We start from the raw sequence: 20,097 nt of genomic DNA, 5'->3' as shown, positions 1-20,097 counted from the left end.
CAGGCTGATAGCGTAACAAGAGCCAGAGGACTTTTTTGATTTATTAGGGATAAGAAATTGAACTAAGATAAACGGTGGAGGCTTTCACAGTGTGGCTGCTGACAGCCAGAGGGGTGAAGGGGACCTGGGGAGGCTGCCTGCTCCTCTGGTTCACCAGGGGCAGGACCAGCACTGCCCACGACATTCCTGACCAACGTCGGTCCAACCTCCTCCTAAAGACCCTCCTGGAGCTTCCTCCATCTCCCTGGGTCACTTATTTCAGTGACTAACTCCTTGGATTGTTAGAAAGTTTTCCTCATGTCTAACCTGAATTTCACTCACAGTAATTTAAAGCAGTAGCGTCTTGTCTTTTCTTCTTTTCCTCTTTATGGTTATACTCCACCTTACTGGAAACTGGCTGCACACTCTCAAGTCCCTAATTGCATTGCAGCATTGGTGACTCTTAATAAGTTATCCATCAACAACAGTACTGGATTTGCATACTAAATATTTCATGCCCCTAACATAAAATTCCAAGGTTTTCCATAACAACTGACCCTTAAATACCTCTACCAGGGGGGTTTAAGCTTAACTCCCATGTGCATGAACAGCAGCACCGGTCCCAGAAGGAGCGTGTCACCGATTTCCACACAGGAAAATGAAGCCACTGGATCTGCGTAACTATTGTCTTGCTCCTTAAAAACATCCTGTCCTTTCTAAATTAGATTATGAAAAAACATGCAAAAATCAGCAGTGATTATTCAGGAAAGATGTTCCGAAGAAAACTCTCACAGGACAATTAGATTTGTGACTTTGGAATAATTAGCTGCTAAAAGATGCAGAAGTAAGCTGGATTTACTGTGTGAAGCCCAGCTGCCAGGAGACAACTTACTGCAACCGCTGCCTACTGTCACAAAATCCCACAAAATACTTCTTATGAATCAAATATACTCAGTCTAAAGGAAGAAGAAAGGGTGTAGAGAGACCGGGTATCTGCACACGCAACCCCTTCCTTGCACAGCTACACAAGGCACAGGAAGACATCTTCTAGCTTTACATACACAATTTTGCTAGCAGCCAGTCATTTCTGCCAACATTAAAAAAAGAAATGCTTTCCAAGATTACTATTAAGGTTGCATTTTACTTGTTTTATAAAGGTTATCTAGATATTAGAGTTTAAAACCTTCATTTCATACTGAATAATCTGGAGAAAGCAGCTTGCGTGAGCTAGACAACTCGGATAGGCGCAAACCGTCTGCTCTCGCTGGAGCACAGGTCTAAGCCAGAGCTGAACCACAGCCTTCTCCATCTTGCTCTCTGACCTATACACTGCTTCTTCAGGCTCTGCAAAGCTGGTCCTCAAGGCCAGACCAGGGCAAAAAAATGCATACGCTTCTTCTAGCAGGATCTGGGTTCCGTTCCCCTGTTTCCCCATTCAATGTGACTGCTATTACTCCCTTGACCCTGCAGATAAGCTACTGCTGAGAAGGAAAGGAGGAAACCATACTTGGGTGGATGAACGTAGGCAAGTATCTCCAATTAATTCCTGTGAATGACAACAGAAAGCCAAGAAGAGAGTCAGACATGAAAAATGAGGTGTGTTAAATATACTGCAAAGAGGACAAAACCCAATTCTTTTTGGGTGGTGGCAGTTCTACAAAAACACAAGCCTGGAAAAAACAGACAAACAACCAAAACAAGAATAAAAAAAGTAAAACTCCAAACATAATAATTCAAGTTTGTGAGTCTAATCAATCACAGCATGCTTCCAGGGAGCTGGGGTTTTTTCTATATTAGAAGTGTATGCTCTTCCTTTCCATCAACATGAAAGATTATTTTGCCTTCACGCCAAAGCTTTTTTTTATTAAAACTGGTTAAAACAAGCTCGTCAGAAGAAAAGGAGCAAACATCATCTGGTTGCACAAGTTCTCAGGATGCTATTAATAAAAACATGGGAAGTTTACTAGCATTAAGAAAGATAATGTTGGCTTTGTTGAGCTGTAGATAAGAACCACTGCTTCTGGGCATGCTTTGTCTAGAGCAGTGATTTAAGGTCTACCCAAGAACCCAAACATGAAAAACTATGTATGGGAATTAGAAAGTAACATTGCAGATATATGGTCCTTTACAGTGAAAGTTCTTGCAAAGCTTCTTGCTTCCCAAGACAGCGGGTTTGTTTCCCTGTCCAACTAGTCTCTGCAGGTTACGCTGGCTATTGCTAAGTCAGCCAGCGTCCCAAATACCTTATTTGAAATTGGATTCTTATGCTAAGTGGCAGAAGCAAGAAACAGGTTGCTCAGCAACTAAAATGCTGTACACACATATCCCAGTCATTTTCTGCTTCACGTTCCTCCAGAAATGCATTGCTGGAGTATGAATAAGTTATCTTAAAACGTTTGCAACCAATTCCATTTACATAAAGACTAGAGCCTTTTTGGGGCGTACTTCTTCGGAAGGAAAAAGATGATGAAAAGCTTCAAAGACAAGCAGAGAAAATTGAGCCTGGACAGGCTACTGGGACAGGGGCCACTGCAAGCCAGACCCTAGAAGCAGGTTTTGTAGTAGCACGCTGTGGCATCAGACAGCAGAACGAGACCTCTGCAGACCACGGGAGAGCTGCTGCAGGAATTCATGAAAAATCAGGTCTGAGCAAGTTCATCTGTGACTTGCTTTCTTTCCTTAAGCTGCACTTGCAATAGTGTCAGGAGCTAAGCATCAGGAATTTTAACGGTGACAAAGTGGAACCGTTTCCCATTTGCACATCTGCAATTTGCAAGAAATACCTTCGTCCTTGGGCGAGCTCTGCCCAAACCCCCCAGAGCCAAAAGCTGCGACTTGCCCTCTCGCGGGTTTATTTTTAGCTGTGGCAGTGACCGTGCGCCTTTCCTCCGGAGCCAAGAGGCCGCGGGCACCGGGACATGGCACCTGCATCTCAAATAGCTGCCGGGCTGCTGTGGCAAAGGGAGGGATGCCAGAGCCACGCGGCTGGCGACGCAGCTGTGAAGCCCAAGCGGGAGCAAGCATGAGCCTGGCCGGCACTGGAGCAGCACAGCGGCTTTCCTCCCAAAGCCTAAAGCAAAAGAAATAACCCTTCTTCCTCTTCGCTATCACAAGTCACTGCGTCCTCAGGCTTTAAAGAAACGGCTGCTTTTAGGAAGCTGTAAAAGGAGGCTGTTTTATTTGAGAATGGCGGGGCTGATGGAACAGCTGGTTTAGGAAGTACCTTTGAATACCCACAAACGCAGAAAGCACAGGCGAGAAGCAAGTGGTTGCACTGATGCGGCTATACAGGGGCTTCTCACACATGTGGTATGTAAAAGCCAATTCATCCTGAACTCAACATCAAGGTGGCCATGCTGTGACTGGAGAAAAAAAACCCAAAACTGGGAAGAGACATTTTGCACTTCAAGAGGGAATTTTGTGAGCCATGGCAACGCTGCCACTCACCTCCCTGCGAACTCCCAGAGCAGCGCAAGCGGCCGGGAAACACCCACAAAGGGCTCAGAGCCTCCACTCTGACAAAAACTGCCGCCACTATAAAGACATCAAGATAATAAACAGCACTAGATCAAATATAAATCTTAAGGGCATCCCAAAATTAGCTTCTCCTGAGGAACAAACTTCTTTCCTAAACAAGCACGAATTTTTTGGGGGGGAAGGTGATGAGTATGTCTTTTCTTATTTATTACACCTTTTCTTATATTATAATCTACAGGCAGTTGTGCTACCATCTAGCATATCTAAGGATCTTTGTTATTTAAATGCAGTGGTCTACCTCTTTATAATACACATTATCATCTGCGGCAAGTCGAGTCCATCATTGGGACACCTGGGTGGGAGTGGAGAACTGGGTTTAGGACTCCCTATCTGGGGCTGTATCCCCCCCAAAGGGATCGATTTTGTCCCAGTCTCAGATTTATCTTACAGTTCCTCAAAACCAAAATACACCACTTCAACCTCATGGACTTGATGCCGCAGAGCCCACTTCTGGTTTTCAGTCTGACAGACACAAATGCCTTGCATTTTAGTTCACATGGTACAGGCAGTTTGCTGCTGCTGGTTAAAGCCCTACCTACAAATTGGTTTCTCCTACCCTCACTGTTGCTCACTGAACACATTTCCACTCCACTTTCAGTTCTTGGATTCTGGAACAGGGTCTACCTCCACAGGGTCTACCTTGCTCTGATCACAGTCAAATGCTCTGGGTTTCAGCAAAGCCTAACACAATTTTACAGTCATACTGAACCATCTGCTCATTCTATCCTTGCTGAAGACAGAAGCAAGCATAAAAAAAAAAAAAATGCTATCTGAACATTGATTGTGTCTTAGGCTTCTACTATTATTCAAACCCTTCCTTAGGATGCAGGAGGGATTTTGTTTATTTCTATGTATGCCAAGCTGCATTTTAGTTTATCCACCTAACTTTGTAAAGAGCAGTTTAGAAACATGGCAGAAGTTTAGGATGCATCCAATTCATTTTAGGTGTAAACTTCAATACTCTTCTTAAATTTCTAGAGGATTAATACACTATTTAAAGCTGCACATAGTATTGCTGACTAAAAGGAAAACGAAAGGGTCACAGTTTACTTGCCTTCACATGTCAGTACTCCTGGGAGGTTGTGATTGACAAGAACAAAAAAGCATATTCATCAAAGCTGTGCAATTTTGAAATTTATTGACAAACATTTATTGATGCATCATTTTTTAAAGAAAAAAATCTGTTTATGGCATCTAATGTAATAAAATCGTGAGCTTTATAGCTTTAGAATATATCTGCAATTCATCTCAAATTATGTTTGCATTGCAACTTCAAAAATTTGGATACACATTAGAAGGGTAAACCTTGGTGTCCTGTTTTTCAAAACAATTTCTGTAGAGGAAAAAAAGCCGAAAGACAAAAGAGAAAATGTGAAGAGGAATAATTTGAATGATGCACAACAGTTTATTTGCTGACAGTGCAGAACTTTTCCTTACAACTGACCCATTCCTATAATTAAACCCAGGCCATATCTCCAGAAGCAATAAAAGAGATGTTCAGAACAAACAATGTCAAAATGTTAAAGAGTTCACAAAGTAAAAGTCCTAGCCTACAGTCATTTGTTAAGGGTATTTCAAGTGATTTTGCAATGGTTTCTTCCTCTTAACAGACTGTACAACTCCAGAAATGCAAACTAAGCGATAAAGATGAAAACTAGCAGAGGAAGTCAAACAGTAGGAAATCTTTTTTATGGAACAGCATTTCAAAATACTTAAAACAGTCACTTTTAACATTAAGAATCTGGCATCTTTGTGCCTAACAGTTGATGAAGTGGTGCAAGGAGCTGGGAAGAGAGCCAGTGCAGTGCAATTGATGGGAGCTTTTGCTTTGGTAACAGGTTACAGCCCTTTTGGATTTCACACAATAAAAGGAAGCCTATCCCAAGTTCCCATCCCTCCACCAGCTATTAAGAACACAATCCACACTAATTAGAAACCAAAGGGCAGCAATTTCTACCCAACCCAAGATGGATGGCCAGGCAGCAGAAGTCTAGCAGTGGCTCCGCAATCTTTGAAAGATATCCGGCACACTCAACCTACGGGAGAAAAACTCAGAAGTGAACACATAGTAACTGGCAGAAAAGCCTATCTCCTTTTTCACGAAGAAAGCCTACATCTACATCCTTTTTAGTCCTACTTCTGTCGTATCACTCTCCCTGTCCTGCAGATAATTTCTATTAACCCAAACCAACCTTCAGCTGCAACTGGGAGTAGACAGGCAAGGACTGCAAGTCAAATGTCAGAGTTAACGGGTATGCGGCAAAACACTTCTTTATTTAAGAAGCCCAAACTGTGTTTTGCATTTTTGTCAGGATAGACCTGAATATATCATTTAAAAGACACACCTGTAACTTAATCTTGATGTAACTGAAGTACAGAGTACGTCTAACTGAGAAAGTAAGGCTGAGGCTCCTGACTGGAAATATGGAAAGATCTTCACAAGAAGATTTGCTGAACTAAAGGTGCCAAGTCAAACCTAAACATTGATTATTCACACACGAAAAGGATGAGAGCCAAACAGCTACTGCTTCTGCTTCCTTGTTGCTAGAGAATCACTTGCACCTAGTTTAAGCCAAACCTCAAAATCTGAGTTCTTATCCATGCCTCAATCCTTATCAGATACCAACGGTAAAACTCAGCTGACCAAACAAAGACACCCAAATCAGAGTGAGCCAGCTGGATCCTGGTCACAACTGAAAAAGAAAGGTGATATCTAATTCAGGGTGAGATCAATTGTTCCATGGAAAGGCCTTGTTTTCCTCCATAGACTAAGAGGAATCCATGGCTAACCAGCTCAAATGTAGCGGTCTGAAGCTAGGCAAGACACATACTACCAGCAGACAACAAATAGTCTTCTGGTCTGCTTCAGCCTTCAAAAGAAAAAGAAGGAAAACAAAACAAAACAAAACAAAAGAGAAACAAAGCTTCCCTCACAAGGCCATGGAGAACCTCACCTCCTTTCCTCCCCGTGCACCCAACAGTAACACTGAAGTTTGTGTGCTCCCCAAGAAACGCCCTCAGGACAGAAGATCTTGTGATCGTCAAGATGACTCAAAATCCTACGAGCACGGCAGAAGAGCATTTTCGATGTTTCAACAGCATCAGATATCAAGAGCAAAAGTTACAGTGGAAAACTTCAGTGGTTTAAGCTGGGGCTTGTTTTATCTGCACCTTGGCCCACTTCCACCTTCACATTTAGTCCAAGTCTGATGTACTCAAACAGACCAAAATTATATAGTTCGGGGAACATAGCCTTTAGCCACTAAATTGGCAAAACTGCATTGAGTTAATCTGCCTCATCATCAGCCAGGACAGCAATGCTACTTGCTAACGAAGAGTCTCTGAAGCAGCACGGCATATCCTTTAATCCACCGCCTCCCATGCAGAGGGCTGCCTCGTCCTGCCTGAGCACAGCCCATCTAACCAAACCTGGTTTCGCTCTGCCAGAGAGGTCCCACGTGCCTGGGAGGCTGCGTTCTCAGTATGGGTAAGGGCAGCAACCGTGGTCACGCATGTGGTCTTCGTCCTCCTACGGAGAGACCGTATCGACTTCCCCATTCGATCCACACAGCAAACCACTGCCAACAGGTAGAAAAAACGTTTGATAGAAAGTACAGATAAAACAGCAGCTGCTTTGACAGGCCTGAATTAATACCTAAATTAACCACCGATAGCACAGCCTCTTTACAATACAGTAATTGAATGGTTAAATACTTCAATTCATAAACGCACACACATTTGATTTATTGGGCATGCTGCCAATCAGAAAGGCATAACTGGTGGATATTAAAAAGAAAAAGAGAAAAAGACCCCTAGGGTTATGTAAATCCATCATGTACCTCTGGCAGAACTGTCTCCCAAGAATGCTCTACCGAATTTTTAATAGAAGTATTGTCTGAAAATACAGGCCTTGTAAGCAAGCAAAATTGAATGGTATTCATCCATACTGTAAATGCATAATGGCATCCTTCTACCGTAAAGAAAGTGGCTCAGTTGTTTTTTTTTAAAAAAACAACTATTTAAAAAATGCTAAATGTTGGAAGTATTAGATTAATATAAGAGCAGTACACAGCAATACACTCCAACAATATATTTTAAAGAAAACGTTTAACTCCATTGCAATTCATGCTGGAACATCCTCAAGTGCTACAATATTCCAGCAGAGATCATCATCACCAAGGGTTTATAGGAAGGAAGATGCATTTAACTGCAGGTTACTATAAAAGCAGACTGGGAGAATTGTTTAACCAGGGACTGGCATCGAGGCTGCATTCTCTCACCTCTCCTCTTTGGCGCTGCCGTCGTATTCATTGTGACAAAGAGCAGAGAGAGACGCAATTCAGGCACAGTGTGCCTTAAAACATTAAGATTTGTATTTTTACCAAGGGTAAGACTCTTAAGGTTATGTCTGCGCCGCAGTTCCTAGCACGACTGCTGCTCTTGTAGAAATATTTAAAGCTAGCTTTAAAGAAGTCCTTGGCTAACAGTGGTTTTAAAGAAGTCCTTGGTTAACGGTCCCTGAGTCAGGTGGGCACATGGAGCTCAGCTGCACAACCTGCTTGAGAAACCAGACAAACGTTAATTCAGTCACTGCTGAGTTTTCAGTTGACATGATGAAGCTAGACAGTTCAGACTGAGTAGTATCAGAAAGAGATCTGCTCACAGCAAGTATAGAGTCCTACCTTTGCACTTTAATGGAAAAAATAATAACAATATCCTCCTCTGATTAGCATCTCAATACCCCCGCAGTTGCAGGGGAGGAAGCTGGGCTCTGACCTCTGTACCAGCTCGCTAAAATTGTTTCCTTCCCAGCTTCAACTACTTGCATGATAGGCTATCAGAAGCAACAAGGCTGCACTGGTGTCCTGGTCACACAAGGTATTTTGCTGGCTGAGGTGTTAGTCAAGCAACGTTCATGACTATTGTCAAACACTACTTGTTTACTAACTACCAAACACTGAAAAATCTTTACTAGCAAAGCATCGAAATCCACCAGAGAGTTTAACTCAAGAGGCAAAGGCTGAGGATCTTTCCAATGTGAAAAGTTGTTTGACCTGCAGCTATGAGATCTCAGAGATCTCAGACCACACAGTCCTGCTTACCAGGCACCTCCTCTACTTTTCACCAAGTATTTCACCATGCAATGTCACTGCCTGGTTACAGCTCTTGCTTCTTGAAGCTGTTCTCTTAAAATGCAGGACATGATGCTCTCTGCCTGCTCCCCTGATCAGCCAACTGGTGAAAACCACTGAACCAGAATGTTTAAGTGGAAAGTTTGAATTTTAGCAGAAGAGCAGCACACCTGCTGCACAGGAGCATTTCACTGCCTGGAGCGTATCACAGGTGCTTCTTTGCTGCATCTCAAAGAAAAGGTAAAATCGCAGAAGCTCCACAATCCAGAAATAAACTCACCACGTGTCCCTGCCAACAGTCCCTCTTGATAAGTCTGTGTCCTTGTGGTGTTTTCAGCTCGATAAAAATTACTACTGAGCAAATAAATAGTGTCCCAGAATACGCTGCTACAGAAACATGCTCCTAAGCACCTTTCACTTACCAGGTACTATATAAAACCAAATTCTATTCTGAGACATAGGAAAGTCAAGCAGATGGCAGAAGCATGGGTTTTCAAACTGCTTTTCCCACACATTTTATGTACAAAATGATCAAAGCAGTTATTTTAAATCTGTGTGCAGGAACTATCTTAAGAGTCATGGAAGTAACTTGCCAAAATGCAGAAAAACAAATCCTCTCACACAGATAAAAGAGGGAAATGTGCTCAGCTCAGTACTGGAGCCCCCCCCAGCTAGCCTTCTGCCATCTTTTGCACACAGGATTGTGAAACACGGTAGCTTGAGTTTTGGAAAGCAACTCTGAACTGCTGAGCTTGCTGTCATGAGCATGTCAAGATATTTTAATTGACTGCCTCCTGGCTGTCACAGTCCATGCATAGTGTGCTTTTACCACCTCCAATAAAAGGATTAGGAACCAACCAGCAGGTGACAAGCTCAAGCAGAGATACTTAACCTTTTCCACAATGTGCAACTAAGCTGTGGAAATCCTTGCTGTAAGATGCTGTGGACACCTGAAGTCAGCGTGTATTTGAAAGTAAATTGTTCGAGCTCATGGAAGAGAAATGCAGGAACGGTTATTAAATACGGAGAAACTACCTCCAACTTAGGAATTTTTCAAGTTGCAAATACTTGGAGGCTGGGAGACAGTGCCCAGGGAGTGTCATGATGAACTTGCTCCATTTTGTGTCCCCTTCCTTAGATACCTTCCCTTGGCCACTGTCAGAGACAGGATACTGAGTTTTGATCTGACCCACTGTACCTGCTCTAATGCTGTTATATATCTATATCTGCAGCAGGTTGGTTCAAGAATATTACTTATTCTATAAATGCTATTAAAAAAATGTAATCTATTTTCTAATGGAGATAGGAATTGGCATCACCCAAACAAGGAGACATTTTAGCTAAACTGGACCGTTGTAGAAAGAAGGATTGTGCTAATCCAGTCTAAAAGATGCAGCCCAGGTTACGGAGCTCCTTAGTGACTGCGTGAGCACATTCCTACACTGTCTGTTCAACACAAGTGGTATCATATCATTTACTTCATCGTCTTGAGTACATTACGCTTCAGTTATTTACTAACACTGGTTTTAGGAAGCAAATGTTATTTTTTCCCCTTTTCTGAATGCGCCTCATCAGAAGTTACATCAATTTAATCTGAAAAAGGTGAAGAAAAAAAACCCTGAAGAGTTAAAACATGAAGACAATATAAATATTTACTCTCCCTTCTCACTTGATGGGCAGATGATGTTCGTTTAGATTGATGGTATCTACCTGGAAGAATATAAGCACACATTGGCTATGCTACCTCACCATGAATAACTTTAACCAAGCTGTTCCCATCAAAACTCAAGCTGACATAAAAATATTAAAACATGAGGCTGACATAAGGTTTCCAGTCTATAGCAAACAGAAATTGTGGCCAACGTTCCTTAAAATTTTAAAAGTGAATCCATTGAAAAGCTTTTAAAAAAATGAGAAGCCGTCTTGGCACAAGTTTCTCAGACGAATGCTCATGTACAATTGATGACCACTGAGCATCTTTGTTACAGTTCAAATAATGTAAGGAACACTGATGCTATTCTCACAGCTCTGCCTGGAAAGGGATAGCCCCTCTGGATGTGCAAAAGCAGTAATGTCCTCCTGCTTTAAGAGAAGCACCTTTTTTTTTTTTTTTCCATCTTTCTTTGGTCGATGACTCAAACAGAAAGAACGTACCAGACAAAAAAATGAAATCTCCCTGACTAACACACTTTTACCTCTAGCCTAAAGGTACAATTTCCAAGAGCAAGCGCCTTGCTGTCTAAGCCAGGAGTTAAGCCTTTTTTGATTAATTGACTCGTAAGCATTTTTCAGAAGGAGGTGGCACCTACATGATGCCTCTGAGTTTACTGAATTAAGTTTTCTTACACAGTCTCCTTGAAAGAAGTCCAGAGAAATCTTATAGGTGCTAGGGCCAGAGATGGAAAACCATGAGTGAGCCCTTTTGATTCTTTACCTGATAGGAAATCCTAAAACAGTCACCAATTAGAGCAAATTATTTCTCCAAGGAGTCTCGTTTGCAAAGGCTGGAGACTGTTTTACAATGAGCAAGGAGCTGACACGCTAACTGGTCTACATTTGATTAGTCTGGGAGAGGTTTGGGCAAGAGACAGACAGAGGAAAGGCTTCATCTCGGAAGCACATTCAAAAGCCACTGACTTGCTGGAACGACCATAACAATACTGGCAGTCAGGCAGTTTCTTCCTCTTTCTTCTTTTTTTTTTAAAGAACTTTTTGCATCTTAAGCTATCACTTACCAAAGTGAGTCATTACTGAGTTACGATCTCCAAAACACACTGACTTAATGTGGCTGAGCTGGTGGCAGCAAAGACCTAAGGTGTAAATGTATTTTCCTGACAGAGCTTAAAAGAGATGCTGATTTTCAAAAATGAAGACTCATAACTGTTACAGAAGATTTACTGCATGTAAATACAGAGACGTGTCCAGAGACAGATCAGCTATTCCTGCTCTCTTCAGCCATCCTGGCCAGCAGGTTGGCAGAACTTCAGATTTACCTCCAACCTCAGAGCCGACAGGTGCTACTCTCTCCTCAGATTACTGCCTAAGCTTCTACTAGGAGGACTTTTGGCTGCATTTTAGTGACTTAATGACTCTACAAAAAAATCACCAGCAAATACTACAGAAATAATAAACCCACTTATTTTATATCCTGCCTGAATAAAGGCTTCTGCAGCTACAGAAGAGTGATTAACGTGCATTGCCTAATGACACCCTCCACTGCGTTCCAGTCCACTTGCCCGTTTTCTGAATGAAGTCACCAAACCCAAACTGAGACCTTTGCATCAGAGTAAGCCCAACCCCAAAGAGACATATTCACAGCCTTTATTTGTTCCCAGCTTAGCCCTGCACAGACACAAGCTAGACCACGCAATGGGTATTCCAACTTTTCTGGGAAACAAGAACCAACGCCATAGACCTCGCTTCTCAAACAAGACAAGTTACTCATGTTGGATGGCTGGATGCTGCCTGTGAGTATTCATGAGGCACAGCTTAACACAAAGGAGTGTCCCATACAAAACAGCAACAGTACTGCATAGTCAAACTGCTTTTGCTTGTACTGCAAGTTTCTGTTGGATAAATAGGTCAAGTAACTACAGCTTTATCTAAGACCTTTTGCATAAGTGACCTAAAGAGCAGGGTCATGGAGGGAGACCTTCCTTCCACCTCCATTCCCATTTTGCTTTTCCAAGCCGTGTGTGAAAGACGGCTCCAGCATACCTTCCCTCGGTGCAGACTGTGCTCTTTCCGCTCACCCTCTGCTCAGGTCTAACAAGCACCAAGCTCCGTCTCCCCTTAAGAACGCCAATGCTGGCTGCAGGCTCCTTCAGCCTTTAATTATGTTACAGTTGACCTTTTCAACCAACACACCTTTTCTTCTAACTACTTGTGAAGCACCAGCGTTGAAGCAAGACAACAAGCTTTAAATTGCTGGAATAAAAGTCACTTATCTCAAAGCAGGTTCTACCTGCATGATCCCTGATGTTACTGCCTCATCCAATCTTTCCCCAGTAATGCAAAACTTAAACTACTAATGTAAGTGAACAGTTTGTTTGGGTTTTCTGGAAGAAACAGAAGATGAAAAAAATTTCTGAAGTCTCCTGAAGCATTAATACAGCATAAACTAGTTGGTAGTTCTGGTTCAACACTTCCACTGTATTTGTTCCAATGTGGAGACTGCAAAATGTAAAAATATTAAATATGGTGGAGAAACAGGATTAAAAAAAGCTACAAGGAAGAAGACAAAAGGCTGCATCTGATTCTAGTTCAGATGCATTAGAGCTTATCTTCTGTATTTCAGAGGGAGAAGCTAACCAGCCAAAATGAACTGTTGACTAATGAACATCATGCACCTGAAGTGTTGTTTTAATGCGTTTTCTACCACTAGGGACTGGAAGTTTCCACCACAGGATGTTTCCACCGCAGGATGCTAATGAAGAGTCCTGCTTCAGAGTTTTCTAGCAGTAGTGCTCTAGTGCAAAAACTGCTGCAACTGAGTTAAAGAGGACTTTAAACATGGGTGCTAGAAGAGCTGCCACAACACCCAACGGGTGTTTCAATCAGCCTTTGGAAGGAACAGAACAAGCCAGCTCATAACAGGGAGAAATGTGGTGCTTTAACTTTATATTTTCATGTACAGTATGTTGTTATCAACTTATTACTACACAAGAACAGCGACAACTTGTGAACTTTAACAGCACGCTTCTACCTCATATACACTTTATACCATGTATAATGTATGGGCGCAGCCACTCTGAAGTCCAGTTTATGGAGTTATTAGTATGGGTGCTTCCACATAAACAGTTGCCTTAATTTTCTAACTCTCAGCTAGTTATTGCAGTAAGTCAATGAGTGCTCAGTGGAATAATCAAATCCTGATGTTGATTTCCAGGCAGGGTCAAGGTTCACCCTGCCTGCTGAACAGCCAGTGGGTATTTGCATACAGGCAGCACAGTTGATTTCAAGACACAAAACATACTGTAGTAAAGCAACATTTCAAGTGTTCTTCCATGCTGGATGAGATCCAACTGGTGTCAGGTAGAATATTTAGACAGTGTGTAGGCGCTCCATTTCATTAGAGGTCTAATCAAATTTCTAAATGCTAGAACAAATTACTATTTCCACACCTCTAATCAGCAACAAGGGTGCTTTACTGAGAAGAATGTCAATCAACTCAGAGGGAATATTTTTTATTTTTTTAGTTAATAGGGATAATTACATTAAAACAGATTTAGAACCATATGGCCAAAACCCCTCCAGATACATTTACCCAATAATGTAACTATATTCCCTTCACCACATGCTAAAGCAGGAGATATTAAACGTATTTACAAGCACATGCTATTAAATTAGGTTCAACGCTGTTAAGATACTGTCTTATTAAATAGTTTTTAACTGCACAATTCATACAGAGGAGAGAACATATGCTGGCTTTCAATTGTTTTGCTGGTATCAGCCAGAGCCAATCCAATGCAGTAATAAACAGCCCAGAGACAGATAAAAGATGATTTTAAGTAAGCAGTTCTGTACTGCTCTAAGAATGGCTTACACCAAGACAGCTAGTACTTCTTCTCTATCATCAACGTAACTCTGTTTTACTTAGGTTATGTGGAATTGCTCAGAAGCACAAATTCTTAATTCCCAAGTAAACTCCAAGTCACATTTAATGTTCATTTTTGTGTGAAAATGTTAAGTGAGGAGTCATCCTTGCAACCATTACTCCTTTCTGAGGAAGAATTTAATTCACCCTTTACAGTATCAATTAACTCTAAAAGAATTTACAATTCTCTCTAGTTTCATGTCAAAACTAAGTTCAAATTTAATACACTTTAAACCAGATACACAATTATGCATTTTTGATTCCGTAGTGCAGCAATTGAGACATACTGGTTATATCTACAAGTTTATTGCTCATTCTGAATAGATGAAAACCTGATTTTAAAGTTACCTTTTACTTTTCTTCCAAACGTCTTCTGCGCTTGAAGAGATAATAGAGACCTACGGTTGCACATAATTCTCAAGAATGTGACTTCTCCTGGCTTTCATACCTGTTAACCTAACATTTGTGCACGTTGGAAGACTTAAACCACAACTCAAAGGGTGGCTCACACACTGACCACACAATATGGAGCAAGTCCATGAGGAACTTCTTGTGCGATGCAGGCTTATCACTTCAGTTCCAGCCTACTCGCAACACACAAAGCCAGGAATACTTCATATTCCTCTCCATTATTATCTTTTCCCACAAAATCCCCTGAGGAAGGGGACTGCAGGTAGCCTCACACAGTTACCAAGTTCACTAGGTTGGGTGCTGAGCTCAGAATCCATTAGAAATCCATTGACGATATAAGAAAACAAGATGAACAAGATGCTTACCTTGAGAGAAATATGAATCATTAACAAGAAAGAAAAATTGGTGTTTAATCAGGAGGTTGTATCTGTTTATTTATCTTGCTCTGATTCAGGTAACCAGGGACTTCAGGAAGGATTAAGTTGTCTTTCTACATTAAGAGCACCGACTTCTGCCTCTTACCCTGAGCACCACCACTTACACCCTGTTCAGCCCCTCCCTAACTTCAAGTCCCTGGCTGCCACGAACACTACTCCCTAAAAGTAAAAAGCCCGTGCTTCAAAACATCTTACTTTCAACTTAAGTAAGATGTGAGAATGAAGATATTTGAATAAATCAATGGTTGATACAGTCTATACCAAGAACAAAATAGCTTCTCAGTGTCTTAAACACGTAATATTAACTATCATCTACACAGGTATTTTGCCCCAACTGGCAGTTATCCAATGTCTGATATGCAAGACGCATCCTATAATACAAATTCGACACTAGTGGTTAAGAGAGACATTTAAAATTAATACCCCTTGATCATGGCCTCCTCTATTATCATTAACACTAGTTTGCCCAGGGTGGCATACTGAGAACCCCATAAAATTTCTTGACCTGTCCCTAATGCATTCAATGAACTGACGGATAAATAGTCAGAAAAAAATTGTTTCTGGAGAATATCCCTACCTCCCTGTAATGGAATTTCACAAGATATTTGAGTCATCTGCATTATGCTCCCTATAGCTTCTACTCAAAGCACACAAACTACCAGGCTGGGTTGCAGAGGCAACAACGGGAAGGACCTCTGCACACAAACAGGAACACCTGCAAAGGACAGAGAAATTAAACAGCATAGACTATTTCCATACAGGTTTTTCCAAAGCTGATAATATGCAATTTCTCATTAACTGAGGTCTCCCTCCTGACAATTCCAATTTCTTTTCTGCTGAAAACACCCCTTTTCCCCCAAGTCTATCCTGACCCACTTAGACAAAATCCAATATTCAGTCTGGCCAAGCAAACTATGCTCATGATCCCTCCTTGTTCTCCAGACCTGGAAATGGAAATCTGATAATAAAATCTCCAGACCAACTACCCTAGCTATGCAAAGCCACGGGTGAATTACACCACTATCTTCTCTCGCTCAAATCTCCCTGGCCAGAAAAAAAGGTTCAAATAAAGAACCAAACGAGTATTAACAGCTCCCTTGCCAATGTGGGAGAGAGGAGAAACCAAGGATGCTTAACGAACCATATTTTTTTCAGATTTCAAAACACCACCATTTAAAGAGATGTGAAATTTGAAGCACTAATTAAGTAATATGCATAAATTTAAAGCAAATGCTCACAGAGTCCACATCTCCAAACCACAGCCTGCGATTTGGCTAATGCAATGCACCACTCCTACCAGCAGCAGTAAGTCTTAACAGAGGACAACCTCCACACTTGGCTAACCCACTCCCAACACTAAACCTCAAAGTTTCTTTTGAAGAAAATCCTCCTCCCCACTTTCTTTCCTTTCTTGCCTCCACTCCCTCCCTGTAATTCAGGGAACACTGTGTTTTTGCTTTTGTTTTATTAAGTAAAAGTGACTATTCCAAATGAGCGTGGTTCCTATGAGGCCACCTCACAACTTTTCATTGCAAAACAGCGTCCTTCACCAGAGGTTCATTTCACTCACGCCACTCTCATTACAGGTCTAACAAAAATTTAATAGTTCTGCCTTCCCATCTTCAGCACATAAGACTAGAAAGGTAGAAGGAAAATTTTTTACACTAGCTTTTAAGGCAGAAGTGGAAGAACCCAGGAACCCTCAAGACCAGCATACACAGGCAAAGAGCAATAGTGCTCTCCGATTCCAGGCAATGAAGCCAATAATTACCAAGGGGGGTGGGAGAACAATTATTTAAAAGGGTCGGGCTCTGATAAGATAAAAATTACTGCAAGACTCATGAGGACAGGGAAGGAGAGAAACCAGTTATCTCTGGATTTTCACTGCATTTATTTCACAGGAAAGAATCCTGTTCTTTAAGTTGTTTTTTTTTAACTAAATCTTTCCAGAAAAAGTAAGAACAAATGATGAGGGTGAGGGGCCTGTTGCTGACAATTTTAACTGCCCTAAAAGGCTGGGTTTGTTGCTCTTGGTTTACAGCTTTACATTTTGGACCCTCAAAGACCCATCTTCTCCCCCTAGTTGTGTACGCAGGATTAGTGGTGGAGTGACCCGAGCTGGTTGCACCATGGCAGTGCTCCAGGGGACTGGAAGACACAAACACCGAAGGCAGACACCATGTTTTACACAACAGAAAGTTGCTAAAATTAGAACCAATACAAACAGAGTTGGGTTTTCATGACAGACTTTGCAAATCACTTTGAGAAGTCCTTTAGGAAGAGGCACATCGGAGATTTAAAGCCATCTAGGCAACCGTAAACTAAGGCAACTACAGCATGACGAGACTATTACTAAGAGTGGTCGAACTATGGAAGACATAATCTGATTTTACAGAATAAGATTCTCTGTGACAGCCAAGTATGTTGATCAGATTTCCAGAGCCAACTACACTATGCAACTCAACAAAAAAAGGATGCCGCATTGTGGAAAACCTAGGGTGTTTTCCAAGCAAAGGCATAGCAACTTTCATTTGCCTATGCTGAGAATAGATTGAACCAGGTTGACTTCCCTCAAAATAGTTGAGATGTCCTTGAAAGGCCTCTTGATTTCTACAGAACAGGTAACAGCATCTCCACGCACTTCGTGACTCATGGTGACACATTATTTTAGCTTACACGGGCTTATGAGACCTGACATTAGACTATTTTTGGTTCACTTTTGGGCTACTTTCTTACTCACCCACACAGAACAATAAAGTGAATGAAAGTGTGTCTTTTTTTTTTTTTTGGATATGACCTCAACTCCCTGAGCCTAGGCTAGTGCTATTGTAAGCACCGCATCATTTAATGACATCCACACATTTTTCTGTCTTAAAAGTAGGTGCTTTTTTTAACAGCACCAGACCTAGAACAAAGTCTTCCCGTACCTCACGCCTCTGGACACTTCAATTTTCCAGCCTAAATGTATTTACAACCATTTTACATCCATCTACTCTTGAGCTAATTTCTCCTCCCTGGCTCTTACCATCAGATGTATTTATAGACAGGAATCATATTCCCTCTCAGCCTTTGTTTCTGCTGGATTAAAAAAGCAAACTCTTTTAATCTCCTTCTGCAAAACCAGTCCTCCCGTTTCCCCCAGCACCCAGCCAGCTCACCTCTCCGTCTGTTTAACTAGGGTCCATCCTTCCCAGCTTCCCTCCTCCCCAACAACGCTGCCCTGCAGGGTGACAGCAACCTGCTGGTCCTCCTGCACACCAGCATCCTTCTCCCTGCTCCTTCTGAGGAGCTGCTCTTATTAAAAGTTATGAGTAACAAACAGCCAAGCCTGTAACTCTTATATTTCATACCACTGGATTTCACCCCACTAGTAACTACGCCAGCGCTCAAGGTCTCCCAGCGTTGTATGAAACGTTCCACTCTTTCCCTGGACCAACATCATTTACCACTTCTGCCGTGTGTACGTCTTTTCGAAACAGTAACGCTCTCGTTGTGATTCAGGACAGTGTTAAACCAGATTAGTTTCAAGTGATCCTTTGAAAACCCACCAGTAGTCTTCTCTCAGTGCAGTGACTCCTCCTTTCAGCATGGCCCACCACCATGCCCACTCCCATCAGTTCCCAATCACTCCTCTATAATTAACAGGGGCAAAAAAAATAGACAAAATGTGTCACATCAAGGGTCCCTATTGCCCACTAACCTGTACCTGCCAGGGGGCAACAGCAGACATGTAACAGTCGGGTAAGCATACAGAAACTATACCGGAAAGTGTTGCTATTTCCTATTTACAGGTCTCCTTTAATTCTTCTGTTTTGAATTTGTCCAAATACTTTTCAAACCCACTTAAACTTTTTGGTATTTAGAACATTTTGTGTTAGTAAATCCCAAAGTTTAATTTGAGCTGACTTGCTAATGCAGCAAGGAGTTCAACCTCTGCTGTTACTTCAGATGTTTAATGAATGAAGTCTAGTTTTAGTCCTTCCAAAGCTTTCGGAAGAGGACACTCTAGCAGATGTCTTGTCAACACAAGACTACTACATTAGTCTAGCGTGACCTACTTCTGGTGGTATCATATCACATATTTTTTTCATGTATCTATCTGTATGCTTCTCCATCAATATTTGCTTTAGTAACTTGTATAGTATTGAGACTCGTGCTAAAGAAGGACACTGGCATGGAGGGATGAGGAGCACTGAAAATTATGTCCATCGTATTGATGGCTATTTCCCTCTCATGGGATCACCCTGATTGGGTAGACCTATGAAAAACAGGAGCAGATCCTGGATTTCATATACCTTTATCCAGCACTCCAGCACAGAGACTGGCTCAAGCCAGGAGGGTCAGCTAAGCTGGGTTCACTTCCACCTTGCCAACAGCGATGGATGCTTATAAACCACACTCCCCCATCACTCATTTTGCCATTGGCTTTGTTTTGTGTTAGATTTCAGTGAGGGAGATACAAATATTTAACCCTGGAACCACGTTTATACTCATTTTCTTTTCTATCCTACCAACTTGCATGTACATGTAAAAGAAACTTTTACTTCGCATGCTTTGCAATTTGCAACTAAGCTTGAACAGCTGGCAAACTCTCCCTGTTCCTACATTTCCTGACATATCAGGATTTCTCCATCCCCTGAAGACTTTTTGCTTATTCCTAAAAGCCCTCCTGAAGCAGTTATTTGCCCAAAGAAATACAGAGCCTTTCCTAAATATTCTCTTCTTGCTTGCTTGGGCTGTTGATTTTGTTTAGGCAGGAGAACCTTGGGTTTCCATCAGGCTCCCGATCCCCTCCAGATTTACACCTTGGAGCTCCCCTGCACAGGGACTCCCCCACATGTTGGATTTTCAAAAGTGAGCTGGAGGCTGTCCTGGTTACTGCAATGGCAGCAACTCCCGGCCACCTCTAGGAAAGACTTGGCTACAGCACTCACATGCCATTTTAAGCATGATATGACACAGTTTTGTTACAAAGCCTGCCCATCAATCCCACAAACTGGAGCTA

This window comes from Haliaeetus leucocephalus, unplaced genomic scaffold, assembly GCF_000737465.1.
Source record: "Haliaeetus leucocephalus isolate CR32 unplaced genomic scaffold, Haliaeetus_leucocephalus-4.0 Scaffold616, whole genome shotgun sequence".
NCBI lineage: Eukaryota > Metazoa > Chordata > Aves > Accipitriformes > Accipitridae > Haliaeetus > Haliaeetus leucocephalus.
This window is presented reverse-complemented; position numbering follows the sequence as displayed.